The sequence below is a fragment of the Myotis nattereri genome (genome assembly GCF_964212035.1).
Source record: "Myotis nattereri genome assembly, chromosome: 9".
NCBI classification, from domain to species: domain Eukaryota; kingdom Metazoa; phylum Chordata; class Mammalia; order Chiroptera; family Vespertilionidae; genus Myotis; species Myotis nattereri.
Genome location: NC_138084.1, coordinates 59,284,442 through 59,302,011, shown reverse-complemented (window position 1 = coordinate 59,302,011; position 17,570 = coordinate 59,284,442). Strand labels below are relative to the sequence as shown.

Below are 17,570 nucleotides of genomic sequence, written 5' to 3'. Positions count from 1 at the left end.
TCCTCTTCACCTGGGCCTGCTTTTTTTTTTTAACTGAAATAGAAAGAAGGAAAAAAGTATGGAAGGAAAGAAAGAACACTGTAGCAATACATAAGGAGCATTTAACAAAGGAAAATGGTGGGGGGTATGGAGGAGGAAAAGGAGAAAGAGAATAATGGTCTAAGAACATGGTCTCTGGAATCCAACTCTTGGGTTTGAATTTTCAATCCGCTACTTACTAGCCGTGAAAATTTGGGCAATTTAATTTACTGTCTTAATGCCTGTGCTTTTCACCATCTTTAATACAGAAATCATGTGCCTATTTTATTAGACAAATGTGTTCATAGCATATATGTAAAGCACTTAGAATAGCACCTGGTACATTGTAAGAGCAATTGAATGCCAACTCTTTTATTACTTATGTATAGAAGTGCATAATTTCTCTCCTTAGATAGTAGTATGAAAGATGTCACTGTGAGACAACCATTTTAAGACACAAATGAGTCCAACCAAGATTTTTACCTTAAGCCGTCCTGGCAGGAATGCTGATGATATAGAAAGACAGTGCAAAATTAAATTCATAGTCACCAGAATTAGAAACACTGAAAATGCTTCTCATTATCATATCCAGCCCAGACTCCTTCCTATTCCCTAATCCCTCATTTCTACAGAATGTCTACATCATCAGAACAGTCTAGGTTTCCTTGGTATTCAAAGATTTGCAAATATTAATTACTCTCCCAGTAACTTCATTGCCAATGACTGCCTTTATCATTTCTATCATTTTTTCTTCCCACAGGATATTAAGATATTTCTTTAGCAGTTAGCATTCCTAGAATGAAAGCACCTATATAAATAACAAAGGGGTACTACTTTAAATTACAAATCTCCAGCTCAAATAATCTAAGTAAATTCCACAGGCTATTCAAAACACAGCTCAAGGCAAAACACTATCCTCCAGCTGAGATAATGACTTAATTTCCTAATGAGTCTTTTTTTTTCAATCTACTGAAAATGCTCCCCAGCATTTATAAAATGAAGTGGTTTCTAAAGAAATATTCTAATTTATATATAGTTACACACACACCTCTGTGACGATCACAGACTATCAAAAAATTAAAATGTATGCATTCCACACTTTTGTATATTTTGTAACACTTGTCACTGCATCAGTAGCCCATGAAGACCCGTTTCAACTTCTATTTCATATTCCTGGACACAACTGTTTCACAAATCAATGACACTAACATGGCCACAAAGTGCAACGCTAACTCAGCATATACTCTCACCTCTGGGTCTACAAACAGGTGCAGGGGCTGCTACTGACTGAATATTTATGTTCCCCCAAATTCATGTGTTGAAACCTAATCCACAATACAATGGCATGAATGGAATTAGTGACCTAATACAAAGAAACTTGAGAGAGTTTCCTCAGCCTCTCCACCATGTGAGGTTACAGAGAGAAGACATCTGCCTATAAGAAAGTGGGTCCTCACCGCATACCGCATCTGCCAGCACCAGGCTCTTGGACTTCCCATATTTATTTTCTTTAAGCTGTGAGAAATAAATATCTGTTGTTTGTAAGTCACCCAGTCTGTGGTATTTTGTTATAGCAGCCTTTATGGACTAAGACAGGCGCATCTGGGTAGTAAGATGATAAGGTAAAAAAATTTCCCCAAATGAGTTACTTAGCCTTCAGATCAGGCTTAACTAAATGTCAAACAAACAAGCAAAAAAAGCTTTCTATACCCAAAATACACTTTAATAAACTCCATGAATTACAAGTAAATCGATTTTTTAAATGACCGAAAACACAAAGATTTGGTCTTGGAAGAATCCGAGGACCAGTATGATCGCTGATGTCACTGTGAAAGGAAAGTCATGGTGCCCTAGGAGGGAGTGGATGAAGCTGTGGGCACAGGGCTGCTGAAGGGACTGGCACACCTGATCCCAACCACCATATACATCATATGTTGATACCGTTGTAATAGCTGATTATTATTTAACAGGAAAGGAGTAAAAGGGAAGACTGAATATGGACATGCCATTTATCTAGCTTTGACAAAAAGCTACATTTTAAATTGTCCAAATCTGTTCCCCACTGCTCACTGATGGGGAAGGGACTAGACCAGTGGTTCTCAACCTTCTGTCCCTTTAAATACAGTTCCTCATGTTGTGACCCAACCATAAAATTATTTTCGTTGCTACTTCATAACTGTAATGTTGCTACTGTTATGAATCGTCATGTAAATATCTGATATGCAGGATGATCTTAGGCGACCCCAGTGAAAGGGTCGTTCGACCTCCAAAGGTGTCATGACCCACAGGTTGAGAACCGCTGGACTAGGCAAAGGCAGTTTAGACTCCTGCCCAGTAAGGTCTGAGTGACCTGGGAGGCTAACTGCCTGTCAATGACACTTGAAAACAGACTATTGGCCAGGATGGGTGTGGCCACTGCAAGCAAGAGAAATTTGAATGTATATAAACAAAGGAGCTACACTCTTTTGGCCCTAGGGCTCTCTGCCCACATGGAGCATGGCCATGCTGGGCTCCACACATGCGTAATGGACTTTAATCTGGCCTGACTGCTGAGCTACAACCCCAGTGCAACATGGAACGAATACTCTAGGCACTGGCCTCATTTTTGAACTCCCAGCTGCACCTTTTCCAGGACCGGCTTGGGGGAAATGGGACATTGGCACCAGAGAAATGTAACTGCATTCAAATAAAGCCTGTTTTCACGTACCATCATCTGTGGGGGCTTCTGAAAATTCTTATTTCAGTGGCACCCCAAGAGCCTCATTCCCACTCGTGTTTGGGAAGTCTCACCCATTAATCCCACCGGCAACAACATAACAATAATAGGTATTTTTAAAAAAACATATTTTTATTGATTTCAGAGAGGAAGGGTGAGGGAGAGACAGAAACATCAATGATCAGAGAATCATTGATCGGCTGCCTCCTGTACACCCCACACTGGGGATGGAGCCTGTAACCTGGGCATGTGCTCTGACCAGGAATCAAACAGTGTCCTCTTGATTCATAGGATGATGCTCAACCACTGAGCCACACCCTCAGGGCAATAACAGCTATTATCTATGGAGATTCAAAACTGGCCTTCACCCAACAGAAAGCAAGGACAAAGGAAGGAAATGCTCCCTACACTTTCCCCCTGTTCTTCCTCATTAACACAGAAGAGAGTGTCTCTATTCCAGGGGAATGTACCAAGCCCCCTCCCTTAATAGGAAAGGTCTGCATAATGCTAATTAGATCCAGTAAATGCAAAGATATTTCCTTTTAGACAAGGAAGCCTGAATTAAATTTAATTTAATGTAATTGTAGGAGATGGGTGGTTTAAAAAAAAATTCTGCAAAGTGCTAATGTGATTTCACTGTAATAACAGTCTAATAAAGGAAACCAATGTTTACTGGGAAGTATATTAAGTGAAACACAAGATTATTAAAGAGTATTTAAAAGGCGCCTCATACAACCTATTTTGTTTCCACTGCTCTCTACTGTACCTATTGCGGCTAAGTTTGGATGTAGGTTTTGCTTTCATGCTTAGAAGTCCATTCCTGCATTAAAATAATATGTAGAGGAATACATTTTCCAACTACTGAATAGAACTTATATCTTTATAACATATATTTCACATTTACTAAATTAAGAATAGTGTTTAGCCCTGGCTGGGTGGCTCAGCTGGGTGGAACATAGTCCCTTACATCAAAAGGTTGAAGGTTCTATCCCCAGTCAGGTAGCATGTGGGAAGCAACAGATAGATGATTCTCTCTCTCATGACCTCTCTCTCTCTCTTTCTCTCTCTCTGCCTCTCCCTTCTCTCTCAAACAAACAAACAAATCAATGAACATATTCTTTGGGTGAAGAGTAAAAAAAAAGAAACACTAATAGTGTATAAAGAACAGATACTTTTGCAGCCAAAAGGTTTCATCTGAAATCTAGCTCTGGACAAATTACTGAATGTCACTGAGTCTCAGTTTCTTCATTTCTAAAATAACGGATGTAATAAATACTTTGCTTTTAGGTATTTTGTGTAAAGGGCTGCTAGGTTTAACAAATTAAAAGACAGGATATTCAGTTAAATATGAATATCAGCTAGACAACAATTAATATTTAGAGTAATTATGTATTTATTATAATACAGGATTCAATATTTGCACCCTATATTTTATCTGGCCTAATTGTGTAAATTAAGTTAAATAATTCATGTAGAGTATCTAGTATCATGCCGGGTACTACACACACACACACACACACACACACACACACACACACACCACCATATTTTCTGAGGAAAGTTTAATGGCAAATGAGAAGTTTATGGCATCATCTACCCCTTGGGATCCTTTATAAGCTAGGTGGTAAGATAAGCTACCCATTCCTGGAACAATCATAGGATAACAATTCAGTCAAGGCCAAAATCATAAACAAATGTGGGGGTAATGAAAGAGAAAAAATGAGATGGCCTGAATTAGTGGATTAAAAAAAAAAAATCATCGGCAGAGTAGACCTTAAATTGGGTCCTAAAGGAACTGTAAGGAAAAAAAATGAGAGTAAGGAGAAAGGTGTTCTAGGTGAGGGACCACTTTGTGTAAGGAAACACCCCAAGGGGCATGAACCTGTCATCCTAAACCATCACCAAGATCAGCCCGGCCTAGAGGAGTGGTTGTTTGAGGGTAGATGAGACAGAGCTGTAGGTCAGCGGTTCTCAACATGTAGGTCGCGACCCCTCTGGGAGTCAAACCACCCTTTCACAGGGGTCGCCTAAGACCATCGGAAAACACATATATAATTACATATTTTTTTTGTGATTCATTATGTTCAACTTGTAACAATGAAATGGGGGTCACCACAACATGAGGAACTGTATTAAAGGGTTGCGGCATTAGGAAGGTTGAGAACTACTGCTGTAGATGCTGGCACAAGAAGCTGGCTTGCTAGCTTCACAGGGGCCATAATTCCCCTTCTTTCAAGGAGAACAGCACATCTCTGGCCCCTGCTAGGGTCTGGGGAATGCTGAACGGTGACTTGCACTGGGCGGGGAAAAACTTGAAGAGAAAGTAGAGTCAAGGGCCAGTTCCTGGACAAAACTGAAGTGGAAAGCAAAGCCAAGAGCTGTCCAAGGAGGGCGATGACATAATGGAATTAGCCAGAGAGGCCAAACACAAGCATGTGGAAACAAGTTAGAAACTAGGGACCTCAAAGCAAACCTGGGAAGATGAAATGAAATGGCATGACGAAGGCAGTTGTTGGAAAAGATCCCTGAGCTATTAAATTGTAGCTGTGGGGTTCAGATGGGCTCCCAATGCTTGGCAGGTGAGGAGGAGACTGCCAGGAAATCCAAACATGCTCAGAGGCGGTGGTTGGGACAGGAATTCAGCTATAAATCACCAAGAGAGGCCCAGGCCATGATCGCTAAAATGAAAATGGCCAGAAGACACTGTTTGAAGGCAGAGAGAACAGGACAGTAAAGACAGTGGGCAAAGGACACAGGAAGGGGAGGAGATTCAACAGATATTTAGTCAGCATCCAATATGTGCACGATAACATTGTAAGCTTTGCAAGGAAGGTAGGGTAAGTAAGACATCAATTCCTTTACAATGCTCCTGACCAAAAGGACGAAGATTGAGGATAAGATAGAGAACAATAAACAGCCAGTTTCTGATGCAGGGCAAGGGAAGGCATGAGCTAGGTACTGTGTTCAAGGCAGGGAACTCTTACCAAATTAGGGGTGAGGAGGGAATTGAAAGAAGTTTGGCTGAGTTGGATTTTAAAGAATTGGTAGGGTTTTAACAGGTGAGCTAGTGCTCAGGGACATTTCAAACAAAGGTAACATAAAAAAATCATGGTAGGCCCCGGCCAGTACAGCTAAATGATTACAGTGTAGGCCTGTGAACCAAACGGTCGCTGGATTGCTCTCTGGCTCTGGTTGGGGCGCGTGCAGAAGGCAACCAAGATGTGTCTCTCTCACATCAATTTCTCTCTCTCTCTCTCTCTCTCTCTCTCTCTCTCTCTCTCGTTTTCTCATGCTCTTTCACTCTCTCACACTTCCCCTCCCTCCCTTCCATTCTCAATGGAAAAAATATCATTTGGTTTGGTTAGGAGTAACAGATATATATATATATATATATATATATATATAAATTAAATGGCCCATTGGGCTCAGGGTATACTGAGGCATCTAGGTAAGACTTCTGTAGAATTGGCTGGAAAAGCAAAATTAGAGTTAAGGAGAAAAGTAAGATTCTCAATAGGAGATAGGAGTCATTATTCATCCTGACCTAATCTTTTTTGTAACAACAGCAAAAAGCTTACATTTTTAATTTTTTCCATGCTAACTTAAAAATAATAAAAACAAGAAGAAAAGCAAGGTTATTTAAGTGCCTTAAGCAATTCAAGCACCTATGAGGCATATAATGTATCCTGAATAACTAGGCTTATGTAATATTCAAGTTTATGCCCAATAATTTGTTTACCCTAACTACTGGTGTGTTTAAAGTGTATTAATTACATTGAAATATTCAGAGATTATATAATTACTTCTTTTTATAAACCTTTTATTATTTTCAGAGAAGGCATCCAGCAGTTTGCCATCAGCAATATCAAGAAGGTGTTTCATAAGGTGATACAGTGTGGCTAGTCCCATAACTTGATTATGGGGAGACTTTTCTGATGTCATTGCTAAGGTGGTCAGAATTCTGTGACTGTGAGGCAGAGTACCTGCATTGTGCTTTCTTTAATAGAGGTCTTTACTTAATAGGCTGAGTAGCATTTGATTGGGGTCCTGAAATACTACAGCTCTTCCAGCGACAGACCATACACAGAAGTACTCTGTCCCCAGATTTCATTATCTTAGGGCATAACCACACTGCATGATAAAATGCACCCTTTTATCCCCAGCCTCTAGCAACCTGCTGAAATGGAAAGGTGGCCTATTATTAAAGATATCTCCAGAAAAAAAAAGGAGATTCCATAAAAAGATCCATAGTACATTTCAGTAGCTCACAAGCTTCAGGTGTATCAGGCTCTCCCTTGGGCGCCACCTATATTCCTCTGGTCATAATTTAAATCCATTTCTTTCCATTCTGTCCTCCCGTTGCCATCCACCTCTCATATTTCTCTCATCCTGCAGCCTTGTCTTGTAGTTTTTTCCTTCCCTCCAACCATTCCCTAATAGGTTTTGCTTCCCAATTCTTGAATCATTTTCACTGATCCATTACTGACCTCATCCAAATATTTCATTTGATGTAGGTTCTTGACATAGCGATTTAATAAGAACAGATCATTGATCTTTAGGTTACAAATTTTACTCCCATACTAGCCTGGCTTTTAGTTAACAACACAATTATGGAGCTATAGATACTCCTCTGGTTTTTAATGAAGAATTGTCTTGGTGAACCATGGGCTCAGGAATGCCCTTGTAAGGTAATACAATTCCAGTCGCAAAGATAACTATTTTTATTTTCATTCCTTTCAACTCCTCTGTCAAAGCCACATACTTAATTACCTTTCCGGCATTGGTTATTAGGACGCATTAGACGATTATGGTGAAAAATGTTACTTTGCCATGTACTTATCTTCTAAAGTACATAAAGCTTTTTTCGTATGTGATCTAATGTGTCCTTAAAACACTCATCCCTGAGAGATGGAAGGTTTTATTACTTCTTATAAACAGGGAAGTGAGGCCTGGGAAGATCACATGATTGAGGTTTTACACATGGAAAATAGGGGCGACCTTTGGGCTGCATTTCCCAGGCTCACTGCTGCCTAATGCAGCCAGGAGATAGCACTGTGTAATAACTCTCAAATTTGCAGTCCATTATCAAAATAGGAAGTATTTCCAACACAGTGTGACTCTGGGCAGGCACCATGGCCTGGTGGAAAGCTGACACGGTCTGCAATGTGAAGATACCAGGTCACCACTTCTTAGATGTGTGACTTCCAGCAGACCACTTAAGCTCTCTGGGTTTTTATTTTGTGAAATGGTCTTGAAAACAATGTGACCCACAGGATAAATCCTGGAGGACAAAACAGTGCTTCAAACTGGGTATGGAAGTTACCACCATGATAAACCCCTGAATTTTTATTTTATTTCTTTATTTAATTTTTTAGTTTAATCCTCACCTGAGATTACATTTATTGATTTTAGAGAGATGAGAATGAGAGGGAGGGAGGGGGAGAGAGGGAGAGAGGGAAAGAGAGAGAGAGGGAGAGAGGGAGAGAGGGAGAGAGGGAGAGAGGGAGAGAGGGAGAGAGGGAGAGAGAGAGAGAGAGAGAGAGAGAGAGAGAGAGAGAGAGAGAGAGATGAGAGATGAGAGAGAAACAGCCAGGGAACAGAACTCGCAACCAATTAGTGCATGGGATGACACTTCAACCAACTGAGCCAACTTGGTCAGGAGACCACTTGAACTTTTAATGCACTGTATAATTATTTAAGAATAGTGGCCCAGTGCATGGATTCATGCACACTGAAAGGAAATTAAGTAGAAAAATATTTAATATCACTATTCGCCCTTTCTCTATAATAGAAGTGTCAACCAAATTCACATCGACAATGACAGATGGAAACACACACATGCAATTGGTGCCAGCAAGAGCTTTATATGTATCGTGCATGTGCGAGTCAACATTTATTTTAAAATTGCCAGTGCACATCATACATATTGGCCGGTTGGATGTACGGATGGCTGGTCTGTCACAGCCTTTTAGTATAGATTACTTAGCACATGTACTAATACAACTTGTTAATAAGGACAACCAAGTTATCCTGTGACCCCTGAGTCAGTGTTGGCTGAGTAATCTTCTGAATACTACCTGTTAGTATTGGTCAAAATGCTAGTTTTTCTTATCCTTAACATTTAATACTCAAAGACTGATTTTTCTGGCAACTATTTCAGTATCTCACTGAGTCAATAATTTATTAGCCTGAAAATAATTTTAATGTCTTTTTGTTCCAGTTTTATTAAGATATAACTGATATGCATCACTGTATAAGTTTAAGGTGAACAGCATAATGGCTTGATTAACATATACTGTGAAATAATTACCATTATAAGTTTAGTTAGCATCCATCATCTCATATAGCTATAAAAAGAGAAAGCAAAAAAAAATGAAGAAAAACATTCTCCCTTGTGATGAGAACTCTTAAATAATTTGGCAGAGCCTGCAATTTATTTTACATACTAGCCATGTATCCCATCATACTGTACATACCATAACTATACCATGGATATCTGTTGGCTAATTTCTAATATTTTGATTACTTTCAATTGATTTCCTTTTCATTGCATAGGTTCTCTAGTTCAGTGTTTTCTCTCTGTTTACCTCTTCTTCTTCTCATTCTCTCTCTAAATATCACCTTTTTCCCCCCTGGTGCCCCACAAGACACAGGTGAAGGAAATAAAACAGTCAAAAATGTATAAAAAAAGAGAAACAACTGTGCATCACAAATAGAGCTACATTTTTGTTTGGAAATGACTAGTTTATTTCTGATGCCCTGGAATGTCTTTGCAGAGCTGCTCCAGGCAGCCTGCCTACAGGGTCTCAGTGCAGGCTACTAGTTTTTGTTAAAGCGTCTCTTCTTTCTTGAGGAAGTTAAAACTTGACTATAATGCATGTACTGCTTCTTCCTCTTCTTGATCATTATCAAAAGCAAAATCTAAGTTAGATTAGAAAGTTGTTCTTCTTACAGAAAGCTGGTTTTTCGCCACGGGGAGTGGTAAAAATGTAGTAGTTCTTCCTATCTTGCTCCCTCCACTGATTGAAACTTTTGCCTCAAAGTTGCTGCCAACTTTCAGAGCAGGTATTCCTTAGAGAGTATGCAAAATTTGTGTGTTTTGCCCAAAACTACAACATGAAGCATTTGAACACCGAAGCTAGAATTTAAATGGAGTATCCCAAAGGCCTAACAGGGTTTCACAGACTGCACTTGGTGAAATAAGAACAGCGTACACATCCTGCTTGGGAATGAGCACGGGATCTATAAACAGAAATGTGAACTCCTCTCTCAGTCTGAAGATTTATAAGTTCACTTGTGACATAATCCACCTGTTGGTTAAAACGTCCCAAAGACCTCACCACAAGATGCTATTTAATGACACAGGCAAGATCCTGTTAAGGTTCAGACCAACAGGCAATTGAAACCAAACCAAGTAATTAAATATTCTCTGGGAATTCACTCTGGGGAGGCCCCTCATCACTGCAGCTCTGTGAGGCAGCTGTCCCCTGTGAGACTGCTGCTTCCCTTAGGTCTCAGCCTCAGGACCAAAGTCCTTCCCTTAGAAACCACTCAGATAATCTGCCTGGGCTGCGAAGCCGGTCCCAGGTCTCAGCAATTACCTACACTGGTGAAGCTGGTACTCAAACTTCTAATTTATAATTCACTTTATGACAGCTAATTATGAAAGTAATTAGCATGAAAACTCAAATTAAGGATGGCACATTTTAGTACAACCTACAGGGCAAGATATCTGATACTTTTAAATGTCTTTCATTATTTCTAGTCTCAAAAAAACAACAACCAGCTAAATATAGTTCTGAAGAAAAGCCTTTTTCCCTCTGCCTATTAACTCATTTGGATTAAAAATACTTCTGAAGTAATAATAAGATACTCTCAGGGAAAAAGAGAGACAGGAAGAGAGAAAGAGGCAGATAACATTTATCCATGTTATTTATGAAACTGTACCATTTAAAAGTGCCAGAAGTTAGCATATCCTCTTATCACTAAATTATTATGACAAGCATGTGAAGTAACTATTATCAACCCCATTTTACAGATGAGGAAATTGAGGCATAAAACGGAAGGTAAATGTTAATATTTTCAAAGAAAGAACCCCTTCACCTACCCTCCCCACCCTCAAATTCTTTTACATGGTCTTTAGAAGAGCCTTAGTTACTTAATATTTAGATAATTAAGTTGACAGTAGAAGAGACAAAATACAGAAATAATGTTTAAGTGAAAATTTGTTTCATTTTAGGATATCTCATTATAGACTCACAATGTGTTATCATGATTGTTTCTGCCATATCATTTGCAATCGACTTATTGTGTTGGCTGAGAAGAAACTGGACAGGGGGAGGGGGTGAGGGTGGGCATTGACTGGGAGGCTAAAGGGATTGTAGTAAGTGCATGCCTTTAATGGGCCAGAAATGGGGCTGGAGTTTACCTGTTAGCTCAATTAATCCTTACATCACAGGTATTAGTTTTATATATTGTCCCTCAAAGTCCATAAAGTAGCTAAAAGATAAACATGGAAAATAATATCACAAATAACTAATAAGTGAGAAATCAGGGGAAAGGGGCAACCATTTTATAAAAGCAAGGCATAGTATAATACTAATGTTTTGTGTACTCAGAAGCTTGGGCTCTGAAGCCACCAGGTCTGAATCCAAGTGCAGATGGCAATCTACCCTTTCACAGAGGTGGAACCTCGCGTTAAAGAAACACTCAAAGCCTCAGTCCCCTTCTCTGCAGGGGAGCTGCTGAGCGCCTCACTACCCCCACGCCCAGTTACTGAAAGATATGCAATTAAGACAATATCTATAGTAATAAAAGGGTAATTTGCTAATTAGACCGGACCTCTTCCGGACATCATTCCGGACATCCTTCCTGACGAAGCTGGGGCCGGAGGGAAGCCAGTTGGGTCCCAGGTGCATGTGGGCGGCCTGGAGGAAGCTGGCCAGGGTCCCAGGGGCTGGAGGGAAGCCGATGCCAGCAGCTGGGGGAAGGAAGGTCTACTCTTGAACAAATTTTCATGCTTCGGGCCTCTAGTACGAAATACTTAGCACAGTGCCTAAATGGAAGCAATGCTCCACAAACATTAGCCACACACTAAGGGCAGTACACAATACATAGTACACAAAGGTGTGCCAAAAGCCCAGTCCATTTGCTGGAAGCTCACCAGGATTTGGCTCCATCTCAAACCCATTAACGTAAAAGGGGAAAAAGATCTGCTTGAAGATGTACAGGCTGTTTTAGAGGAAAGCAAATGAACCAGTGGGGAGAAGCAGAGCTGCTTTTCCCTGCATGTAAGGAGGCTGGCGAGCAGCGTTTCCCATGGTGGACAGCATTACCTCCATTCTATCAAAGAAATGAAGGCCTGCAAAGTTAAACTCCAGGTTCAGAGGCACGAGTTAGAGGCTGGGCAGGACACAGGGCTCATTCCACTTGAGCACTTTGCCAGGTGAAGGCATCTGGGCTCTGCCAAGAGACTGCTGGGGAAGCCATCCTGGGAGCAGATACGTCTGTCTTCTCTGATGTACACCATGAACGTGTTTCAAAGTCTCTTCCAAACCTGATGCAAGGACTGGGAGTCTGGGGTGGGATTTTTGTTTCCTGTTGCTTTGCTGATACAGTATCATCTCAGACATTTGTGTTTAACTTCGGCCACCCAGGACCACAGCACTTCTAAACAGGTGTGTGGCACGGCTCCGTGACAGCCAGCCTCACCTGCTGCGACACTATTTTCAACCAGCCTGGGGAATAAATCCAATTTCTCTTTCCCCTGAAAGCCCTGGGGATGTTTCAAGGCATGTCGGCCTTGGGAAAGTAAACATTTGCTCTTTTATTAAACTTGTCTTGAGAGGAATGTGCCAGGTTTATGTGGTGGCTGAACGGAGAACTTTCATTGTAGGTGATTTCAATTTTCTTTATTAGGTTTTTTTTTTTTTTTAATTGACCAGTGTGTTCACTTCCCAGAGCTGCTATAACAAATTACCAGAGAGTTGAAGGCTTAACTAAACAAAAAATTATTCTCTCACATTCCTGGAGGCTAGAATTCCAAGCTCAAGGTATGGGCAGGACTGGCCTCCCTTCTCTGAGAAAGAATTAATTCTACTGCTTCTCCCATAGCTTCTGAGGGCTACGGGCAGCCCTGGACATTCATTGGCTTGGAGCCTCATTTACTCCAATCTTTGCCTCTATTTTCATATGCCTTTCTTCTTTTGGGGTGTCTCTCTGTCTCTTATAAGAAGGTTCACCATTGCACATAGAGCCTGCCCAAAATGACAGTGATCTCATTTTGAGATCCTTGATTTAGTGGCACAAAAAAATTGTATTTCCAAATATAGTCACATTCACAGGTACTGAGGTTAGGACTTGGACATATATTTTGGGGGCTACTAAGCAACCCACTACAACCAGTAATGATTGTGGTTTGTGTTCACTTCCAACAAAATAGAAAGCATAGGGGTGATCTGTTTGGGAAACTTCTATTCCCTACCAGCATGGACACCCCTAGGGGGCCAGGGAGGGAAGGCAGAGTAAGCCACTCCTTCTGGGTCCCCCCACAGCATCCTTATTTAAGCACTTATGACCCAAGATAGTAATTGAAGCATTTATGACCCCACTGGTCTGTTGGCTGATGAGAAACAGAGAGGCAGCCTTTTCATATTTGTACTTTTAGCACCTGCATAGGTCCCAGAACATAATAATTAACACAGGCGAGCTGTAGGGAAGGTAGGGGACAATGAAAGGAACTGGACTATGAGAGACAATAAAAGAGCTTCAGTTTTGTACAATTCATTATTGCTGCCTAAGCCAAACCCTGGCATTTCTCAATCTTGACATGAATCTACTAACAATATGCCTTCTCCTTTGCACTTGAGGTCTAGGCATCATCTTCACATGGCACTGGTTTCTTAATTAGGTTAGCAAGATTCTGCATGCTCATCAGTTAAGTCATGAGGAAATCAGATGCTTACATTGTAAGTACTGAAAATTCAATGTATATTAAAGATGAAAGGTTCTGTTGTCTAGGCAACAGTACAGGCGGAATCAGGACAACCCACCCATTCAGCAATTAGCTACTTCAATTACTAGTTAACTAGTTAAAAGCAACTCAATGTACACAGTCATTTTAATTCTTTTTTTCCTGTAAAATTCTTAATCTTTATTCCTCTCCTGAGATGCCAGTGGTATACTATTTTCACTGTACTATTAAGGTTGCAATGTTGACAGCTTTTTTTAAAAGCACGGTCAGATATTATTACTCTGCTCAGGTAGCACAGAGAGCAGCACTATTTAAAATAGCCCTTGGCATTCAATGTGTGAATGAGAAAACATTGAACTATCTGTAGTGTTTATTTCATTTTATGTTCATTGTCAGATTCTCAGGTACCATTCCATCCTGACTGGCTTCAGGATGAATCTCTTCAGAATCTATTAGCTTTTGAGCATAAAAGTTACCAATGCAACTTTTTGGTAGAATGATATAGTAGCTTAAGTAAATAATATATCTAACATTATAGATCTTCACTAAGACCACTCAGTTTAAATTGTACAATAAACGATGTATTTTAGGGGGACAGTTTCTCACTGGGTGGTGAGCGCCGTGTGGGCAGGGGCTGTGTCTTCTTCATGCCAGTGACACAGCAGACACTCAGCCAACACGGTCTGAATGAACAGGGGATGTATGGCCTTTATTGAACACTATTCAATAGAGGACAGGCATTTCATACTCCGAGAATGAATGAACAAATGAATGAACAAGCTCCCAGCTCTGACACTGAAATTACCTCATGTAATAAAATCGGGTTTGGGCTGTGAAAAAGAAAAAAAAAAAGGATAGAGTGAATATGCAACAGTGAATATGCATATACTCATCGTAGTTTAGTTTCACTAGCTATTACTAGTAAAGAATGAGAATCTTGAGAAACCCTGGAAAAGGCAGTTCTGTGTAGTCAAAACAGGGCCCAAATACTTAGGGAATGTGTCTCTTTCCATCAGCAGCATTAAGACACCACATAGGGCTTGCTGTTAGCAAATATCCCGTGAAGGCTGACAATGCAAAATAAGTCCCTTGTTTATTTAATTTACTGCATTATCTGCACACACACAAATCAAAACCTTTTCTATATGTTTTCTTCAAAATAGTCTGGTGGGTGAAGGGAATGCTAGGGTCAGCGATGAGACAGGGTTGGCCAAGAGTTGACAGCTGTTGAAGCCAGATGATCCCTTTTATGTACACTTAAGGATCTTCATCATCAAAACTTTATAAAAGTATCCCAAGGTAACATCACTAATGATTACCCAACACGATGTTAGAGTCTCCCTCATGCAGCCCTTCATCTGGCATTGACTGAGGGGCCATATGTACTGAAACAGCTTTATGTGCAAGCATTAGGAGATCAAGGACTGGGCCTGTCTTAAGGGAGCTTACTGTCTAGAGGCGACACCACATGTGCATCTACTATTTATTACGATACGGCAGAGGCTGAAAAGCGCTGACAGTGAATGTAGAGGTAAAGAGTAAATTCAACTTAAACCAATTGTAGTTTCTCATTCTAGCCAACTGTTGCATATTCACTCTATCCTTTTTTTTTTTTTTTTTTTTTTTCACAGCCCAAACCCGATTTTATTACATGAGGCCAAATAGCCGTTAAGGACACACTCACAACAATTCTCATCACCAACTGAAGTTGTGAATTTCAGGTACCTGCTGGCAGAGACATTAAAGGAACTTACACAGTCAGACAAAAGAGAGAAATAACACATCACAGACTGACAAGGGGGCCTGTGGTGAGATGAAACATTCACTCGGAGCTCCAGATAGCATGAGCTGCTGGAAATCACTTTTCCAACCAATTACGGTGATGAGCCACTGAGATGGTAAAGACCTGCAAGTCCCACAGCATACACTGGGCTCCTAATGAGGCGGCGAGCATTCTAGCTTTATTAAATATGCAAAATGATCTAATTAAAGGGAGGGGGCTTTAATTAAGTAGGGACATGTCCACTAAATTTATCATGAAGACAATGGGATATATAGCATAGTTAACCATTTCTCTCTTGCGGTAAACAAGAACAACTACAACAATTACAGGGGCAGCAGTGTTTCTGCTAAATCTCCCACCAGCACCACAGGGAATCTTTCAAACTTAGAATTTCTCTTGGGAAAACGGGGGCAACAGTGATTTTGGTGTCCCCGTCTCATCTTTCTTTACTCTTCTTCCTGTGGTCACATCCCTCCCTCCATCCACCATATCAAACTTATTCAAGATGCGCAAGAACATAATGACATAAATACATCATTTACACTTTGAAGGCTATGCATACATATGTGTACTTGCATGGACTTCACATGTTAACAGCAGTAGCTACCTGCATTAAATGTTCTGAGAGCTTTGCCTTTAGTATCACATTCCTCCGACCTCATACCAAGGTTATAAAATAGGCACGCTAGTTGTCTTCATTTTATGGAAAAGGAAACTGAGACACATAGAGTTAAGTAACATAAATAAGACCATAGAGCTAGGTATATGGTAGAGCAGGGATTGTGTCCTAGCGGACTGAAACCCACACTTAGCCACTAGGCCATGCCGTATCTGTTAGAAGTTTTACTCTATTTGCAAACAGAGGGCTTGGATCTCTGCTCCTTCAAGTTCAGTCCTGTGAAAGCTGATGGGGCAGACACACTGGGGGAAAAGAAGACTTTTTAACTCCTGAAAATCAAGTTTTACCCCAAATGCCTCCCAAAACAAAACTACGTTCATTTTCATGAGGACAGGGAGGGATGGCACGTGTTCACAGTTTAGCAAGGAAAAGAGAAAAGTAAAGATAATTAAAATAACAGAAACCTCAGGGTTGACAGGCATCCAGGCCAAGGTGCCCTCAGAGGCGAGAACACAGTAATAACCCTCTGGAAATACGCAGGGGACTTCACAGAGGGGAAGATCTTCCAGCCGAGTTTTGAAGGACTAGTTGGAAACGGGTAAACAGGAGGAGGATGACATTGAAGGCATGTACAAATGTGAGAAACAGAACTGACAGGAGCCGGAGAGTGAAGATGGCTGTAGGCCAGGTCAAGGAGGATGGACCCTACCCTATTACGATAGAGAACTAGTCAAGGGTTTTAAGCAGGATCTGATGATCAGTCCAGTCACCATGATCTAACCGCTGCCTCAGGTTTTGTTCCAGTTTTGTGTATGTAGGTCTAACAGGGGCACTTTTGCTGTTCTTTGCATTGCTGGCATTAATCACAATGAAGCATCATCACATACATATTTTTGGCTCCCTGTAAAGCAGATACAAAAATATAAAAACTTGCTTACTAGTCCACTTCCTCAGGTTCTGATGAGGTGGTGTCAATGTGAATCTGTATATTAAATACCAGTAAAATGTAAATTCTTCTGGTCTTGGGGGAGGTTAAAAGAAATATATTTACAAATTCCAAAATGCATTTTGCTTGCCTCCACTTGGCAGGTAGACTTGCGTAAGGACAGAGACAGAGGCTTTCTGCATTGTCAGGGCCTAGAATAGTGCAAGGTGGCTGAGTAGACATTCAATTCTATTTTGTGCTGACTGAATAGGGTGAATTTTGAATGGAGTTTGTAAAGTAGGATAGATGGAGAGAAAGTCAGTCCCAAGAATTTCTTTAATTTCTCAGCTAAAATTATCAAGATGCTTATCCTTGTTCATATTTCTTGGCCAAGACTTAAAGAACTCTGAAACTTTTTTTATTACTATTAATAATAATGTATTTGGTGAACCATTTAATTTGTGACATTGACATAAATCTGTTCTTCAATGAATCACAAAATATTGAGGTGTTTTACTGAAAGTTGTGCCTGATCAA

General features: G+C 40.5%; 1 protein-coding gene across 2 annotated transcripts in view; it reads right to left on the bottom strand.

The window, feature by feature from the left end:
• The window catches only part of FAT3 (FAT atypical cadherin 3), a 663,604-nt gene that overhangs the window by 295,651 nt on the left and 350,383 nt on the right, over nt 1-17,570 (bottom strand). The gene's annotated exons all lie outside the window — the stretch shown is intronic.